This window comes from Peromyscus leucopus, chromosome 20 (assembly GCF_004664715.2).
Source record: "Peromyscus leucopus breed LL Stock chromosome 20, UCI_PerLeu_2.1, whole genome shotgun sequence".
In the NCBI taxonomy this organism is placed as follows: domain Eukaryota; kingdom Metazoa; phylum Chordata; class Mammalia; order Rodentia; family Cricetidae; genus Peromyscus; species Peromyscus leucopus.
In genome coordinates, this window is record NC_051080.1 from 63,733,018 (window position 1) to 63,748,352 (window position 15,335).

The 15,335-nt window shown below is 44.7% G+C and overlaps 1 long non-coding RNA gene across 1 annotated transcript; it reads right to left on the reverse strand.

Annotated features, from left to right (window-relative positions):
• Positions 1-5,255: 5,255 nt before the first annotated feature.
• Positions 5,256-14,174, reverse strand: LOC119086330. The gene is made up of 2 exons (XR_005089578.1): positions 13,937-14,174; positions 5,256-5,430 (listed from the first exon to the last, which is right to left on the reverse strand). It is a non-coding gene; the product is annotated as an uncharacterized LOC119086330 (long non-coding RNA).
• Positions 14,175-15,335: the final 1,161 nt, after the last annotated feature.

Genomic DNA, 15,335 nt, shown 5'->3' on the forward strand with positions numbered 1-15,335 from the left:
CTTAAGTGGTTCCAGAGTGGCAGGGCAGGAAATGCCTGCATCGTGGAAAGAAAGTGAAGGAGAAAAGGGAAAGTTAGAGAGAGAGAAAGAGAGAGAGAGAGAGAGAGAGAGAGACCCAAAAATGGACATGGGAGCCTGAAGGCTGTGGGGTAAAAAGACTGGGGAGCTTTGGGGAAAATCCTGTTGGGTAGAGATTTTTCTCTCTGTGTCTCTCTCTCATCTCTCTCTCTTTCTGTGTGTATGTATGTATGTATGTATGTGTGTGTGAGAGAGAGAGACAGAGAGAGAAAGAAAGTGTGTGTGAGAAAGTGTGTGAGAGAAAGTGTGTGTGAGAAAGTGTGTGAGAGAAAGTGTGTGTGTGTGTGTGTGTGTGTGTGTGTGTGTGTGTGCGCGTGCGCGCGCGCACACGTACATGCCCAGGGAGGCCAAAGGGATTGAATCCCCTTGGAGCTGGAGTTACAAGCAGTTGTGTGCCACCTGATGTGCGTTCTGGGAATTGAACTCAGGTCTTCTAGGAGATCAGTACATGCTCTTAACTTCTGAGCCAACTCTCCAGCCCCTGGGTTTTCTGTTGTATGATTTTTAAAGTGAAGAAAGCCACACCAAGCCAGCTCCTCAGTCGCCCATGTGAAAGCATCAGTTAAGAAGTCAGACTGTGTGGGTTGGGTATTTAGCTCAGTGGTAGAGCGCTTGCCTAGCAAGCGCAAGGCCCTGGGTTCGATCCTCAGCTCAAAAAAAATAAAAAATAAAAAATAAAAGAAGTCAGACTGTGGGTTGCTGGTCTCTCTTTGTGAAAAGGTGAGCAGCTTCCCTCTCCCGTATGGTTCCACAGTGATGTCCAAAGCCACTAAGCCGAGGGACTATGGACTGAAGACACCTTGAAACCATGAGCTGAGCAAAATAAATCTTCCCTCCTCTAAACTGGTTTTCCTCGGCATTTTGTCACAATGAAGACAAGCCAATCCAGTCCCCAATATCTAATTGGTAGACAGTAATCACACTTTATAAAGCCAAACATCCTAATTACTCTCCACAACAGACCAGAGGAGTTGAGAATATTAGTCCTTGGTGACGAAACAAGCCAACCAGTGACTTCCTGACTCCAAGTAGACATTCCATCAGCAGCACCATATCTACATTGCCTGACCACTAACACCAGGTCCTCCTTGGGTAACCGCCCACAGGTGTGGTTTACGACTATATACATTTAGTTGCCCACCCCCTTCCATTCTCAGAGTGTCCCATCAGACGGTAAATGGCACAAGCGCATCTTAACACTCTTGACCACTGAGCCCCTGCCTCTGCCTGGGTCCAGCCCTCACTGTGTCAAGCTGTGGGATGCAATCTGCTTTCTTCTGCTTCTCTTCTCTTCCAAACGTGACTTCATGACAAAGAATCGTGAAGCTGTGCCAAGACCAAGGATGGTTTGTCCCATTCTTCAAGAAGCCACAAGTGTCCCTAAATCCCTCCATACCTATCTGTCTGGGAGGGTGGGAAGCAGGGTCCAAGGCCAAATAAACAGGATTGGGAATCAGTTTTGCTCCCAAGGCATACACAATGCAGAGAGCTCTCGGTACCTCAGTAGGAACTTCTGCCTGACATCAGATAGTGCTTAAAAGGTTGGATGAGCAGAAATCCCACAGCAGATGGCACAAAGTTTCACAGTAGCATCCCTGCATGAGGACCAGGTCAAATGTTAAAAAAAAAAAAAAAAGAAAAGAAAAGAAAAAAAAGGCAGGAACTTCATGGCAGGTAAATTGACACCACCTGTCAGATGTTTGAAAGAGTGGGGTTTGGAGGGTGGGATTTATATAATGAGATGCTTGTTTTTGAAGGACATCTAATAACATGTCCTCTCTGTGGATTGCCATGGCTTGGCAAGGCAAAAAGACTAAGAGAACACATGAGCCCGAGGGATGGCTCATTCAGTAAAGTACTTGCCTTCCAAGCATGAGTTCAATCCCCAGAAGCCAAGTACAAGAAGCTGGTGGTCCACACACGTAACCCTGGCACTGAAGTGGAGACAGGTGGGTCTCTGGGGCTCACTGGCCAGGTGGCCAGGCCTTCTTCGTGCACCTGCATCCACACACATGGGCACACACAGAAAGCATAAGAGGACTCTGTCACTATAATCTCCATACACCCACTTTTTTTTTCTCCTTGAGTTACTTATTTACACTTTTTTATTGTTCAGTCCTCTTCTTGCCAGCATGAAACAGGAAAGAAAACTGAAGCAATTATGTGGAGTGTCTGCATGAAGACTGAACTAACAAGGTGTCCACAGAAGCTCTATTTCACAGTGATAAAAGCTCAGCATTCCTCTCCCTGTCCAGCAACATCCCATTGCCACATAGAAGAATGCACCTCCGGCATTAAATGATATGGAAAAATCAATAGTTGACACAAGAAAGCTGCTTGCCATATATTGCATAGAAATAAATCAAGATTTGTGAGGATGTAGACTACAGTAACATTTTTCTCTTTTCTATGTGTGAAAGACTATAATGATATTATTTTTGACAATCTAGGAGGTATGGCTTGTCTTTATTTTTAAGCTAGAGTATTTGGATTTGTATACTTCTATCATAAACAGAAATGAAGAGAGTATCCAGGATGCCTGTGATATGAAATCCTCCCACTACTCAGAAAGCAGTTAGGCTCCTGTTTTACCTTGGGGGCAATTCTTGAGCAGGTTTCATGGGGAGACTGGAATGGAAGAAATGGAAGACCTGGGGTCTGCAAGCCTCTGCCTGCCCAGTCTGTTGACCACAGAAGGAAGTGAGTAAGGGGACAGAAATGTGGGCAGCCACACCTGAGCCCATCTGGAACACACAGGCTTTCCCACAGCTCTGGCCAGTGCCCCACGATTTTCTTTTACACGTCTCCATCTCTTGACGGAGGGGATTTCGAGAGTTAACATGACAAAGACTGGGCCCAGAGCCAGGCACACTGGAGGATGCCAATGGAGAAAAGCTACATCAAATACTGGAAGCAGCTCGGGACGAGAAGTGTTCCTGGGTATCTCCCACGAGCTGCCTCCCTGACACTCCACAACTATAGCCCGAGGCCTTATGATTACTCCATGTCACAGAAGAGAAAACGGAGTTGGCACATCATTAGTCAGGGGATTGGTGCTTAGTTCCCATGCAACTCCTAAGCTGCCTGCATCCAAAGATGCTTGTTCCCCTTCGGGACTTTGTGTGCACAGGCATTTTACGGAATTAGGGACATGGGGCTAACATGGGCTCTCTACATAGTCACTGGCCACACTCAAATCCAAGCAAGCTGTTGGGAGCCCTGGTATGTCTGCTGCGTGGAGCCGGAGAGCAACACTTCTCAGGAAGAATCGATCTAGAAATTCCATTTGTATAGGTAATGCTGAGTCATGTTACTGCAGGCCTTTCTGCTTGGCAAGACATGCCATCTCACTTGATCCTGACAGGAAGGCTGCAAGGAGAGTAGAATAGGGTTATCAATATAAATATATAAATATATATATATTACATTTTATTTATTTATTTCTGTGGATGGGTGCACATGACATTGCAAGAGTAGGTTCTCTCTGTCCACCATGTGGGTCCTGAGACCAAGGCTTGGAAGCACTGAAAGCTGAAAGGATAAACGTCACTGGTTGGTCGGTGGAAGAGTCACGGTCACGGCAGAACCCAATATTAGTTTTTAGAGCTTCAATGGAGGGAGTGGGGGTGGGGAGAGCCAGGCCTGGCGGAGAGGAAACAGAGGAAGAGAGGTGCAGAGAGAGAGAGCATGGGGGTGCGCATCCGGCGTTAAGGCTGGGACGCAGTCGCCCGTTGATGAGGTCATAAGGCGCCAGACAAGACCCCAAGCTGCACATGTCCAGAATCCTAACAAAAGCTCTTTTACCCACTCAGCTCTCTCACTGATTCCTAAGACAGGGGTTTTATTGCTGATTTTCAGAGAGGAAAATTGACTTGCTGTGTGACCTTGGGCTGGACGCTCCCTTCTTATTATCTCAGCACCCTTTCTTGTTACATGAAGAGGTCCAACTGCAGCCAACCCAAGTTATTTTTCATGTCTGTGAGTTCAGGAATTTATCACCCAACATCGAGAGATGTTAGAATAAACGCAACTGAAAAGGGGTTAGAGACTGGATGACAATGAACATTCTGTGAACATTATTGTTACAGTGTCAGGAACTTTCACAACATTAATAACTTAGGTCTATCAGGCCTTCTTGTGCCGGGCCTCATGCTGGATTTCTTACACGTGACATTCAATCCTCACAACCTGTTCTGGCTGAACATGAGATGCCCTCACTGGCTCCTGCGTTTGAACATTTAGTCTCCAGGTGGTGGCGCTGTTCTGGGAGGTTGTGGAACCTTTTGTAGGCGGGGCCTAGCCACCAGACAGAGCTACAGGAGCTGGGTGGGCCTCCGGGTTACAGGCAGCTGGCTTCAGGTCCCCCTCCCTGCTTCCCGACCTGCTGAGCTGTGAGCCAGCTGCCTTTTGTACCCACCACCACAGGCAGCAGTAGATCCTGCCATCTTGCTTTGCTCACCATGATGGGCGGTACTCTTTCTTAACCACAGACCAAAATAAACCCTACTAGGTATTTAATCACAGCAAAATGAGCAAACCCGCATCCCATGACTACCTCCATCTTATACATAAGAAATCTGATGTTTACAAAGAATCAACTAAAATATCAGAATCTTTGTGGGTGGACACTGCACAAAAACAAACATTAAAATGGAAAATTTTTAAGACCAGGATATTGCCACATTGAAAAAATGTCATTCTGGGTTGGCACTGTTTTTCTTAGGATGTTTATGGAATTGCAAGCAAAAAAAAAAAAAAAGATATCCAACTCCTTTTCCCTTATCTTTGAAACAATAGCATTTCTCGTGTTGATACAATTCCTTTGGAAAATTCTTCTAAGTGGATACAATTCTTTCATTGTTCATTTAAGTGAATTCCAGCTTTTGCTTTATAAGTACTGTGAAAAAGAGCATGTTAGTTGTAGTATCCTTTCCCCTTAATTTTAGTTGATTTTTAAAACATAAATGTCTAGTAGTACAACTACAGAAAACAGACCATTAAGGCTTCTACAGTGCTTGAGAGATCTTCTTCAAAAGACTTTCCAAAAGGCGCTGCAGGCCTCTCATGGCAACTATCCGTTCAAGGGTGAACTAACCTCGCTTACATGTTCAGTAATGCAATTACATAAAATAAAACTTCAGTATTAAGTTTACTCATTTCTTTGACAGCAGAGAAAGTTAAACGCATGCCCATATTTATTTGCCAAATACATATTCTCTGACAAGACTTTTTCATGCCTTTGCTGGTTTCACCCGGTTAAACCAGCTAATCACACATGCTCCGGCCTCCTTTATCTTCTCTCTCTTCCTGGACTCACCATATTGTCCTGGTCACTGAGTCACACAGAAGCGCCTAAAGAAAAAGAAAACAAATACCCAAGTCTTCCCTTTGTTGTTGTTGTTGTTGTTGTTGTTGTTGTTGTTTTCGAGACAGGGTTTCTCTGTGTAGTTTTGGTGCCTGTCCTGGAACTCACTCTGTAGACCAGGCTGGCCTCAAAGTCACAAAGATCCTCCTGGCTCTGCCTCCCAAGCGCTGGGATTAAAGGCATGCATCACCACCACCACCACCACCACCACCCAGCCCAAGTCTTCCCTTCTATAACTGCCTTGGCTGCATTGTTTCTGCTAGTGCCTGTGACTACTGAGTACTTGGAATGAGACTAGACCAAGAGCCGGAGAGACGCTTGATGGTTGTAAAAGTGCTAACTGCTCTTCCAGGTCTGATGCCTACCACCCACATGATGCCTCACTACTGCCCATAACTCCAGTTCCGGGGTATCCAATGCCCTCTACTGGCCTCCATGGGCACCGAACACACGTGCAGATACAACATCCATACACATGAAGTAAAAATAAATTTTTAATGTAGCTAGACCAAATCAAGTGTACAACGCACATAGAGTTCTAAGAATTGGGTAGAAAAATATAGAAAATACCTCTCTAATCATGTTTACATGCTAAAACCATGTCTGAATATGATGAAGTAAAGTTCATTTTAAGGTAAAATAAAAAAAGAAAGTAAAATAGTTTCCCTCTTTGTTTTTGCTATTAAAAATTGAAAAAGGTCACTGTGACCTCATGACAAGTGTCTAGAGAACAGAGCTGCCTAGTGTAGACACTGGTGTCTTTTTGTTTTTGTTTTTGCTTTTCTTAGACGGGGTTTCTCTGTGTAGAACTGTCCTGGAACTCACTCTGTTGACCAGGCTGGCTTCAAACTCAGAGGTCTGCCTGCCTCTGCTTCCTGGGTGCTAGGATTAAAGGTGTGCACCACCATCACCCAGCAACACCAATGTCTTCAGAAAGACAACTCCTCCAGTGTATGAGAATGAATGTCCAAGCTCGTGGGTTCTTCCTTGTATTTTGATTGTGGCCCTTTGTTAAAAATTAGCAGCAGCGGCAGCAGCTCCGTGTCCTGGGTCACACAGGATCTCAGGGCGTGGGAGACTGAGGCGGGACAGTCTCTGAGAGTTTGAGCTACAGAATGAAAACCTGTCTCAGAACAACAAAGGGGCCAGTGAGAGGACTCAGTGAGTAAAGGTGCCTGCCACCAAGGCTGGTGACCTGAGTTCAATCCCAGGGACCGTGTGGTAGAAAGAAAGAACTGACTTCTATAAGTTGTCCTCTGACCTCACACATACACTATAGCACAATGCGCTCGCGCGCTCTCTCTCTCTCTCTCTCTCTCTCTGTCATATATACACACACAAATAAATATATCAATAAATGTAATGAAACATTAACAAACATGAACAACAAAAATTACCAGCAGCAGCAGTTTTTTTTCATATATACACATTTCTTTGAATGGTCTGTTTTCTCTGAAACTAGTGGAAACTTTTCATTAAAAGTCCTCTATGATGACAGAAAGACACACATTAAATACTTACTGAGGGCCTGGAACGATGGCTCAGGCAGTAAGGTGCTTGGTGTGCAAGCATGGGAACCTGAGCTCAGATCTCCGGCACCCAGGTAAAAAGCCAGGGCATGGCAGAACACAAGTGTGATACCAGCACTGCGGAGGCAGAAAGGAGGATTGCGGGGGCACACGGGGTTGGCCAGTCTACCTGAATCAGTAAGCTAGGATCAGTGAGAGACTGTGTCTCAAAAAATTAAGGCTGGGGAGCAACCGGGGAAGACACTTGAAATTGAGCCCCCCCCCACACACACACACACGTACATGCCTGTGTGCGCATATACTATGTGCAAATGCACCTACATATGGGCACACACATGAACATGAACACAGGTTAAAAACCCCAACAAAGACTTATGGAGCAGGGCAGGGAGGGAGATGTAAGCAGGAGCAGTTTGCACTGATAAATTACGACTTAGTTGGGCTCAAGCGGAAGGAAAGGTTTGAAGCAGACTCTTAAAGGGATCCAGAGAGCCCGAGTGAGTCACTGGATAAATACGTTGAAGCAAAAGAAATAGCTAAGCAAGGGGCCTAAAGTGGGACCTTGCAATAATGAGTCAGTATTCCCAGGACCTCATCTCCAGACCTCAGTTTCCCCACACCATTCAAGCTTCCTCTTCCTAGATCTTGGCCAACTTGAACACTGAAATCCATCACCACCACCCTCCAAAAACATCAGTACCCATCCCTACCACAGTTGAGCTTCCCCCCCAGCCCCTCACACCCACAGGGGCTTCGGGCCATCTCCCTGGCTGTCTACATTCTAGAAAAGGCTGCACCTGAAGCAGAGAGGAGGTGGGGTAAATGGAGACAGACGGCTTATTTATAGATCGGGACAGTCTGTGGGCTGCTTGGCAAACTTGGCTTATCTATAGGAAGAGCAGCCAGTCGCTGAGAAACGTAATCCCTTGAGAGCAGCTTTGCTCACTTAACAGCCAGCCCAGATCCATCCCCACTGAAGAAGTGAGCAGCATTGCAGGATGGAGGCCAAGCATCACGCCATGATCACAAGCTGGATCCCCCCTCCCACTTCTTCTATCATGTGGGTCTGAGCATGCCATGTCTGTGCTTAACAGTACTATAATCAGTTACTATACGCCCAAATAAAGTTCCCAGCAGGTAAATGAACTGCACCCCAGCCTGGTTCCAGCCAAACACTGCAGCTTTCCATGTCCTGCTACATAAAGACCCTTCCTAGCATGTACACTCCCCTTCATCTGCCAGCCCCACTGTTTCCCAGCATGCCTTTGTTCCTGTTCCCCCATCATCACCTGGCTGACACCCCACACTCTCCTCACGAAAGCTTCAGCCCGAATGTGCCCGACTAAGGTACAGATTCCTCTTCCACTGCTTTCTAATACACGTCTGGGACAAGTTCATTGCCCTGCCTATGATCTGATTACCTCATCTTTAAGGAAAAATAGTAAATACTACATGCCTTCTTGGCTTTGTAAGTATGTTCATTCATCATGAAGAGCCCATCTCATACTTGGTAGACAGTAAGTATTCAATAAGTGATGATGCTGTTACTATAAATGGCATCATCCCCATTATTACTTTAGCTGAGGTTTCTCAGTCAGTGGTGGCAGGAGCTTGCAATAAGACTCTCCATCTCAGTAGATGGAAAGCAGAGAATAGACCGGAAGTGGGCCAGGCTGTCACCTCAAGACACACTTACTCCTGTGAGGCCCTCCCAAAGGTGCCACAAACTACTGAAACAGTGCCACCAGCTGGCCACCACGCATTCAAAACCATGAGTCTACAGGTAACATCTGAGCTCTAACAGGAATGCATTGAGAGTCTGTCTGCTCAGACCGCAACTCAGGCCAAAGCAGGGAGCAGTAAAAAAACTGTATCGAGAGTGACTTGTGCACAGAATGGAGATGAGGAAGTCAGCCAGACAGCTAATGACTGCATCAGAGGCCATGCTCTTTGTCCTGCTGTCTGTAGGAAGCATCCTGGAAGAATCCTCCTCCTCTGGTTAAAAAAAAAAAAAAAAAAAAAAAAAAAAAAAAAAAAAAAATGATGGGCTGCCATGGTTGAAAAACCCCTTTGTAATGAAAATCAGAATATTTTTTTAATGTCCTAAGTCACTAACCAGGACAGAGACAGAGACAATAGTAGTTACCTGGTCTTGAGTAAGGAATAGGATGTGGATTTGTGCCGAGAGGAGGGTACTGTTATTCCAAAAAATAATTCCTTTATGTTGCTGTTAAATGTTGTCTCCACTTAGCACCCTTTCTCAAATATATTTCATTTAGTTTCAAGTACCAAAGCCAACTCAGGTAAGCTCAGAGAAAGTGACAGCATACAGTCTCAATATGGTTTGCCTTCTCCAAGACTCCATTGAAATCGATCCACATTGACACATTGTGATACCATTACGATATGGTTAAGCCTCTGCTCTTACTAATGGATTGATCTATTCATGACTACAGAAGTCATGGATTTATAGGCTAGGGAGTTATCTCAAGGCTGGGTCTGCTATGAACTTAATTTAGTTAAGTCTCCCATGCACTCACTTGCCAGGTGACATCTGGTCCAGTCTCAGACTCTGCAAAAAGGCCATTACCAGATGCAATTCTTCAACCTTAAGCCAGAACTGTAAGTGAAAATAAGCAGTGTCCTCCTCCTCCTCCCCCTCCTCCTTCTCCTCTTCCTCCTCCTCCTCCTTTCTCTCCCTTTTCCTCTTCTTCCTCCACCTCTTCATCTTATTTTCATCCTTACTTCTGTGGAAGAGATCAGAAGGTGCTTTGCCAATCAATCTCAATTTCAAACACTCCCAAAAATTAACAGGCCTCAGAAACAGATCTGCTTGGCCCAGCTTAACTTACATGTTCCACCTCAGTCAGGCAAAACTTTCAGAGAGCCTGTGTCCTATAGAACAAGCACAGCTGCTTTGCATAATTTTGACTTGAGAGTTAAGGATAGAAAAAACAAGTTGTGGAATAAGTTGTGGGATTTGCTTCTGCTCCTAAAGAAAGCCACTGAGGCCAGGCATGTGTCAGGGGTGTTCCTGAACGGAGGCCTGGAAGAGGGGCCATTGTGTGAAGCTGTGAAGTTGAAGCCTGGATTGCCCTGGAGAACCCAAGATGCCAGAGTCATGGGATACCTGCCAAGAAGAGCCGCTAACAGGGAGTGGAATGAGCCCAAGAGAAAGAAGTGTGTTGCAGTCAGCAAAGCTGAACAGAGCTGAAGACCTGAAGAGCGTTTTGACATCAGGCAAGGAGATAGAGTTTGCAGTTTGCCCAGCTGGTTTTCAGTCTTGCTTTGGTCCAGCATTTCCTGACTATGCTCCCTTCCCTGTGTTTTGGAATGGTAATGTATCTCCTGGGTCATTATATGTTGGAAGTATGTGTTCTGCTTTTTTATTTTGATTTTTACAGGTGATTACAGTTAAGAGATTATATGAATCTCAGAAGAGACTTTGAACTTTGGACTTTAAAACATTGTTAAGACTGTGATAGACTTTGGGAACTTTTGAAGTTGGACTAATGCATTTTGCATTATGATGGTGTTATAAGCTTATGGGGGCCAGGGAGTGGAATGTGGTAGTTTGAGTGTAATTGGACCCCATAATCTCAAGTGGAATGGCACTATTAGGAGGTGTGGCATTGTTGGAGTGGGTATGGCCTTGTTGGAGGAAGTGTGTCATGTAGGGGTGGGCTTTGAGGTTTCCTATGCTCAGGATAGCACCCAGGGTCTCAGTCAACTTTCTGTTGCCTGCAAGATGTAGGACTCTCAGCTACAGCTGCAGCAACATGTCTGCTCACACACCACCATGCTCTCCACCATGATGATGATGGACTGAACCTCTGAAACTGAGTAAGCTACCCCATTTAAATGTTTTCCTTATAAGAGTTGCCGAGACGCTGGGCGGTGGTGGCGCATGCCTTTAATCCCAGCACTCAGGAGGCAGAGCCATGTGGATCTTTGTGAGTTCGAGGCCAGCCTGGTCTACAGAGTGAGATCCAGGAAAGGCGCAAAGCTACACAGAGAAACCCTGTCTCGAAAAAAAAAAGAGTTGCCGAAGTCATGGTGTCTCTTCACAGCAATAGAAAGCCTAACTAAGACACATAATTACCAAAAATGGAGGGCCGTATAAACTAGACTTTTATTCGTGAAATGTGTGGTTCTTGCCATACATGCCAGAGTGGTAACATATCATCGAGGCTCCTTCTCCCACAGTGAAGGATTCAGCCAAAATCTGTGACCAATTAGAAATCAAAGTTCTCTGTGGAAAGTACTACTGCCAGATTTGTTAAATAAAAATACAAGATAACCAATTAAGCTTTAGTATTCGTGAAATGATTAGCAAAAGTGTATTCGATGAGATGCTTGGGACAGACATTAAAATGTTTTGCATCGAATTCTATGGAGTTCAAGTTTAACTGGGCATCCTGCATCTTAACTGCCAACCCAGTGAGAAGGTGATGTTCTCACCTGACTCCAGATCCCTGACATTTCCAAAATAATGATCGTATCTCTGGGAATGTCAATGCTGGAGACAGCTGTAGGGGGTTTCAATATGCCAAATTGAGGACACTGTGATTGAAGCTGGCATCCTGAGAGCGAAGTGGATCTGCATAATTATCTGTGAATTAAATTGCTTTGTTGCAGAGAGTCAGCTTATTAAATATGCATTTCAATTTTGGAGTGGTTGGCTGAAGAATTTGTGTATCAACAGATGGGAACTCCCTCACTGCAGCAGTGACCTTTACCTGTCAGGCTGGCTCACGGGACCACGTGCGGGAAGACATTATTATTCCTCCAAACACCATTCTCTGGTGAATTTGGGTAAGGAGACTGGGCTGTGCCGGGAAATGGCCACAACAGCCACTGAAATGGATACCTGGTGCTGAGGAGATGGCTCAGTGAATAACGCCCTTGCCAGGCAAGCATGAGAACCTCGGGTCAGAGCTTTAGAACCCCGGGAAAGCCAGATGCTATAACCCTAGTGCTCCTACAGAGACAGCGGAGGCAGAGACAAGAGACTCCCCTGGAGTTCATGGAACAGCAAGACTGGAGTATGTAGCCAAACCACACAGAGGCAAACAACCTGTCTCAAACAAAGTGGAAGGTTCGAACGGACACCCACGGTTGTCCTCTGACCTGTACACATGCACCGAGCACAGCATGACATCACTCACAGCCAGCGGCACAGGAGGACCTAGATTTGACAAATCCACAGACTTACCAAAACCGCTACCTAAGGAAGATGGGAACAATAACTTTTCATCAGGTGAAATGAAGCTTGATTTTTACAACTTTTACTGAATTTGTTCTTTGGCTATTTAGTACAAGCATAAAGTGAATTCTGGGTACTGTCCTTTCCTCTCCAGTCTCCCTCCCACCCTTATTCCTCCCACCTCACACACAAGTCTCTCTGGCACAGTGTTGTCTTCTTTTTGAGACCCATGAATTTTACCAGGATTGTCTACGGGAGAAGAAAAGTTTATTTTATCTACCAGAGAGCTACAGACTTGAACACAAAGATTGTTCCTGACATCATAAATACTAAAAACTGAATGGAGAACACCGAGGAAACGGTGTCTTCCAGATGCAGGACTGACTCCCAGGTGAACTCACAGAGACCGTGGCAGCGCAGACATGGCCTGCATAGGTCGAAGCCACATGGAGTCTCAGCACTGAGAGGGGACACTGGGCATGAGTTTCCATCCCTAACCCAGAAGCTAGATCCAAACGACCACAACTTACAAAGGAAAAATTAATTTTCACCGACGGAGTCTCACTGAGTATATAAACCACACTTTAGGGTAGGCCCCATGCCCGGCATTAGACAGCCAACACAAAATGAACTCAGCGGTATTGTTGAAGATTGTTCTGTCTGGCATGGCTTTGTTCGGGTATTTTTTTTTTTTAATCTTATTGGTCTTTTACTTGTATATTACGGTTTCTGACTTCGTGGTTTTATGTGTGTGTGTGTGTGTGTGTGTTTCTTGGACTTACGTTTGTTTGTTTTGCCTGGTTGTTTTCTAAATAGAGAGAAAGAATGTGTGGAGTAGGAGATGTGAGAAGGTGGGGAGGAGATGGGAGGAGATTGGGGGGGATCAGAATGTATTGTATGGAAAAAATATTTTTAATTTAAAATAAATAAAGCAAAACAACAATAACAACAACAACAAAAGAATTCCACACATCACAGAGCATTACATTTAAAGTTTTTTTAAAAAAATGGGCTATGGCTGGGGGTGTAGTAAGGCAATTTGTTGGGTGTACAAGGCCCTGGAGTGTACCCTCAGCACCACACCAAAACCTTAATAATGATAACGGTAAGTTCTAGGTGAGCTCAGCATAACTTAATCTCTCTGAGCCCCAGTTTTCTCCTCCATAAGATGTGGGCCATGATACAATACAATTCTTCCAAGGAGTTGTTTTAATCTCTAAATAAAATCACTCATGGTGAAACATTTTTTTTAACCACTGAGGCTTTATACAAACATAAAAAGACTTTTAATATTCTTCCTAATTACTTGTGTTTTTCTTTTTCTGTAATTAGTATCAACACTTTTACATGCATATGAAACAGATCAAGATGTCCATTCAGGAATAATTAAGAGAAAAAAAAAGCTTTATTTTAGAAAGACTGTGGGATGTTGTTGGAGGAACAGTATGTCTTTTCTTTTTTTTCCCCTTTTTTCAGGAAGTAAAATGCAAACAAGTTTATCATCCTAAGGTTCTTCTGTACCAAATTTTAATAGAAAATTTCTTGCACCTAAGCAATCCAGTTATGTTCATGATGATAAATAATAACCAAAGGGGGAAATCTACAAAGAAAGAGTTAAACTAACGTTCGGAAAGAGTCGAGGATACAAAGCAGGGAACACCAATAGATACACTCAACACTCTAACACATGATAACACCCGTTCACACACGCCCCACTCACACGTTCACACTCACTAGTGTGCTGGCTTCTTCTCTTACCTCCTTACTCATCATTCCTCCGTAGGTAGAACAATCTTTCCTTTTGAACGAACACAGCTTGTGTGTTTGTACCGCACGTAGATCTATGTGCATGCTTGGTTTGGTTGGTTTGTCCAGAAGCTTTATATAATTGAATTTTTGGAAGACTATGCATGCCTGTGTCAGTACAAGCTGGAGGGCCAGCAGCATTCCAGAAGCCTGCTTCACAACTCTCTCAGGGCAAGCTAGAAGCTAGGGAGGAACTGGCCTGCTTCCAAGTAGCAGTTCTAGAAGGGGGAGAGCCAGCAAGGGAGTTTCCTGTGTGCTTTGAAGAAATCTTGAGTTGAAAGGAATTATAAAGATTAACCTGTTTGTGAACTCATAGAAGCTATGATTGTTACCTTCAAATGACCTGTATGAGATTAGTCCCAGTGAGATCCCCACATGGAAATGGGTAGGGGCTCACAAGGCCCCACTGTTCCTTAGGGGAGCAGGCAAAAGAAGAAAAAAAAAAGATTATCACTGTATAGTCCCTCATTTCAAAAGTGCAGAAACTGAGGTTGACCAGAGAAGGGACAGTGACTCGCCTGGGATCACACCAATATTATCTTTACAAATCTTCCCGTGAGGCTCTGTCATAGGAAAGGCATGCCAGTGTCGGTGACCTATCACATAAGGTAGCGTGAAAACAAGCCAAAGAGAAGAATTTAGAATTCTGGAAGAGCTGACAAAATTTTCTAATTTGGAAAGTAGAAATACTTCCACAAAGAATGTGGCTTCCAAAGCTGTCACTAAAAATTTCAAGGATCCTAGCCACCCAGTGCCTACACAGACACATTCATCATAACCACCTGCTGTCTAGGACACTCCTCTTGGAAAACCACATCGAAATACCAGACAATAAAAAAAAAAAATCAGTGAGGCAACAGGGGAGCTGAAATGAAACATGCAAAAGGAAAGAACAAACAGAACACAGTCACTTCAGAGTGACAGAGAACATCTCCCAACATGGCACTCCTATCTGAATATAGCATCCATCGAGCATGCAAGAAGCAAACTGAAGCACCAGCGAGCATTTCCTGACCCTTTTGGCAAGTCAAAACTCTTGGGGTTTACCTACAAGTTGATCATTGGAGCACTGACCTCATTATGCAAGCCAAGTGCAGACAGGATGCTGAAGATCATCAGACCAGCTCAGGGAGAAAAGCTCAGATGAAATTGTGTGTAAAGCCTGGAAGAAATGCCCTGAAATGACGTATCAGAGGTGGCTCCAGTTACTGTGATCTATGGTGTGATCCAGTGGATAGCATAAGGCAGAAGGAAGGTGTTCCCAGGAGTGGGAGTGAGCATACGGTGATTGGATGCTGAGGATGTGCACTAGATAGCAGGGCAAACTCCCACAGACCGAAGGGAACATCTC